The sequence below is a fragment of the Amblyomma maculatum genome, chromosome 1 (assembly GCF_055883805.1).
Source record: "Amblyomma maculatum isolate TAMU_Amacu chromosome 1, ASM5588380v1, whole genome shotgun sequence".
NCBI lineage: Eukaryota > Metazoa > Arthropoda > Arachnida > Ixodida > Ixodidae > Amblyomma > Amblyomma maculatum.
In genome coordinates this window covers 286,635,416-286,639,353 of record NC_139344.1, presented here as the reverse complement: position 1 = coordinate 286,639,353, position 3,938 = coordinate 286,635,416, and the positions used below count along the sequence as shown (strand labels likewise).

At 47.5% G+C, this 3,938-nt stretch overlaps 1 long non-coding RNA gene across 1 annotated transcript; it reads right to left on the bottom strand.

Annotated features, from left to right (window-relative positions):
* Window positions 1-347: 347 nt before the first annotated feature.
* Window positions 348-2,671, bottom strand: LOC146206752 (uncharacterized). Its single transcript, XR_014704503.1, has 2 exons — window positions 2,437-2,671; window positions 348-706 (listed from the first exon to the last, which is right to left on the bottom strand). It is a non-coding gene; the product is annotated as an uncharacterized LOC146206752 (long non-coding RNA).
* Between the last annotated feature and the right edge of the window lie 1,267 nt (window positions 2,672-3,938).

Genomic DNA, 3,938 nt, shown 5'->3' with positions numbered 1-3,938 from the left:
ACAATGAACCACATAACACACTGGTTCCTGGTATTTGGCTTCACTGCATTTTATTGGTGTAGTCTGGAGAATAGGAATTTCCAACTCGCAACAACCACCCCATCTTGATACATCAAGGCAACTGCTGCAGACAGATCCGAAGGCATGTCGCCTAGCACACATTACAATAGATGCTGTCAAGAGAATGCAAGAAGTGGCCGATTCCATGCCAAGTTACTTAAGACAATGCCGTGTTTCGGACACCATCACATACAGAGAACTTTTGCTCAGATAACCACAGCTGTGTTACCCCCGCAAGGGTCAAGTGTTGTTGTATATGACAAACTCTTTAATCCATGCCAGGCCTGTTCACATATCAATCTGTTGCTTTAATTCTAAAGGCTGAAAACTAGAGAGGCAAAAAATTGCAGTCACACATTTGTGCTTCTCGACCTCCCGCCACTGCAAATCATGCGTCCAAAATCACTCTGAATGCTTTCCAAATAATAACATATCAGCAAATGCAAGGGTGACAATATTCCACAACAAGATTAAATACATTGCAAGCAAGATATTTTAAACTTAACTAGGAGCACGCTCTAAACCAGTAGAAGGAGTGAGAGTGTCCATTTGGTCACACCAGTCACAGCTCACTGCACTACTGAGGTAGCGGCGGAATCCAACTGGTGGAGGAAACTCGTACGTCGGCCCCGAGTATTCCTTGCCTCTGTAAATGTAAATAAATGAGAGTAATACAGCAATTACATTTAGTTTGCATAAATTCAGCAAACTCACTCACAGTAGAATTTGATTTGAGTAAAGCAAGTGAGAGTGCCTGCTGCAGAAGGAAAAAGGCAGTAACGAGACTAGCAGTCAATGCTAGCACAAATACAAATATTTAGCACACTTGCAAAACACTGAAATAGCAACAAAGAGACTAAGGTAAATCATGTGTGCAGTAAGTGCGGAATATGCTGCGGCTTGCATGGAATTGTAATCAAGAGTGCTTATAGCAGCAACAGCCAAGCTCTTTGACAGGATTACGAGGTACAGTCTTTGTCAAAAGCGTAGAGCCCAGGGGTTCTGCTTCTGGGCCAGTTCCTGCGGCTTGTAATGAATTGCCGGTATTCCAACTTTGTTGATGGCAAGAAGATTTTTTGTCCTACCCCCTTCAGTGGGAAAGGCCTCAACCAATTCTACATCAGTGCCACTATTCAGCTCAGAAGCGGACCCCCCCGGGCTCTACACTTTTGACAAAGGCTGTACATGCAACGGTGCCTCACTCCCCTCAACAAAACGTACCACCTCAGGTTAATTATTGCTTTGTTTTCAAATAAGCTGTCCATGGCCTTGACAGCAGCTTGAAGCCAAGCACTGCCCACTATTTATGGAGGCATTGTTTCTGCTATCATTCCCAGTTTTCTCAAAGTGATGACGTTGTTGGAGCAAGCAAAAGATATATATTAGGGAACTCTGCGGTAGCGACATGCATCTGAAGTGTTAAATCTATATAAATAAGCTCAGCGGGTTCTACCAATGCAGTTATTTTCGTAGTAAAAGGGCAGATACTCTCATGGGCAAGAACCTATGATAGCCGAAGAGTCACCCTCATTGCTGCATGCACCGATGTGAGTACTCGACAGTGGAACGTGTGAGCATACAAGCACAATAAATTCGTGCGGGTATACGCCCGTATCTTGTAGCAATTTTATGCTGAGCAGTAGGCTCGTTTCACTCCGGGGCTCATTTCGCACTGGGCCAGTTTACATTTATACTATCTCTCAGCTAGCCAGCAACTCCCCTTCTTTAGCACTTCGTCGACACTGTAAAGAAGCTGACCTCTTGCACTGCAGCACCACGTATGGGCCGCATAGATAAATACCTTACGACAGTTTTTTGACGGAAGCACGACCGTTTCTATGGGCCCAGCCACTCTATCTGTTGAAGCTGCGAGGAAGGCAATAAAACCTCCTGATCATAAACCAGCGCGTTCACGCTGGCGCACCACACCAAAATGCCTGCTACTGCCCAAACAAACTAGACCACAAACGAAGAATCTTTAAAAAAAAAAAAAAAAAAAAAAAGCAAATTACAAACTTTCGTGACTCTCGACTTACAAATAGTTTCACATCATCTGTAAGTCGCCGCGTACGTCCCAATGCCCCAGTGCACCCCGAAGACAACAGCAACCGGCGACTGATCGGTGCACAGCAGCAGGTATGCAACGGTTGTTTCAAGCGCGAAGAAACGGGATCGACGCCATTATGCAGTCTCCACATGCCTTCGCCCGGAGACTGTCGCGTGATTACGCCGCGTCAGTAATTGTGACTACCGCATAGCTGCACTGCCGTGTAAAAACTCGTTAAAAAAGCTGCAAGACGGTAGCAGAACGCCGACAAATTCTTTACCTAGAGCTCGCGGGCATGTACGAAACACCATCATTCGCGTACGACTCACCGTAGTCGGAGGCTGCAGACAGGCCAGGGACAGGACCGAAGGCTACGCTGTTGAATTTAGGGCAACAATCCACAAACTGAATCAGATTTTCACAGAATTTGCATCTATCGGGATGATGCCCCGCAAACTAAAACAAGCCGACGCATGAAAAGCGACCTAGGGCTCGCAAGGCGCGAGCATCCGTTGCCCGAAAAGCACGCCAGCTTTTGCTCGGGTGCGGTCGTTCGAAACGGGGTAATTGACATCTGGGTTTGAGGCTTATTTCCAGAAAAAAGCAAATACTAAAAGTTGTTTGACGTCACATCCGTCGAGAGAATCAACGCGTCCTCCTTTCCACTTTGGTTTTGTGCGCGCATGCGCAGTTCACGGAGCCGGCTCTCTGCAAGTTCAGGTGCCCCCAAGGAGCTTGGGGCGTCGAAATGCGCATGCGCAGAACGTAAGGCGCGCTTGGGGTCTTGGGTTAACGCTAGGGGCGGCCCCTATTTTTCGGAAATAGCGTTCGCCCCAAGCCGCCGTTGGGTCGCTTGGGTTACGGCAACATGGCGGCGACCGGCCAAGCGGCGGCCGCTCGCCTCGGCTAGGGTCCCTAGAAATATTGCTAGTCTGTCGTCCGCCGACCGCGGCGGGGGCTGCCGCTGAATGATCGCCGCGGTGGCGCTGCGGTGAACCGGAGTGCGCCACTGCTGACGGAGCAGACGACGCGCGCGCTCGTGCGCTTCGAAATGCATTCGCTGCATGCTCATTGTCAGGTACCTTGTTGGTACCTGTAGTTGTTGGCATAACCACGGATGCGACTTTTTTTTTTTTTCGTGAGCGAAGTTTTGCGCGCATGCCCCTGAGCCGATGTAGAAACGAAGCTGCTTTTTATACCCTATTATCCTGCTGAAGCTACCGCCGTGGCGTATTGTAATGAAGACTTCTGAGGATTTTGTGCAAACAATTGCGCTTGCATGGAGAACTATACTAGACGCACATTCTAGGCTCCAAGGACCATGTGTGCGAGCAACGGAGCGCTGTCGCCGGCGTTTTCATTCACGCTATAGTTTCATCTTAACTTCTTCGGACGTTTAGCTAAGTTATAACACGTATGTAGAACTAGAAACTTTCGGATGCATGCACAATTAAAGCACGCAAGATGGGAACCCGAGCCCTTCAAATCGCACCGCGCTTCAGACAAACTGCTGATAGGCATTTTTTGGTACTTAGGAAGCCTAGTAGTGCACTCATCAGAATATGCCATCACTTTTATTGACTTCCGTTTTGCAACCTCTAAAAGATATTTTAACAGCCAGCTGTTAGTTGAAAGGAAGGGCACTAACACTTCTTTCAAACTCTGTCCTTGAAGGTGTTCATTTTCATTTTTCATTTCACCGAGAGCTTTTACCAGCTTTGCCACCTTGTCCTTCGTACGACAAACTGCTCGAGACATAGAAGTCTGTTTCTTAATTTTTTCTTCTTCTTGACAGGGTGTTCTGAATTAACTTTCGCAAGTATTTGCAGGC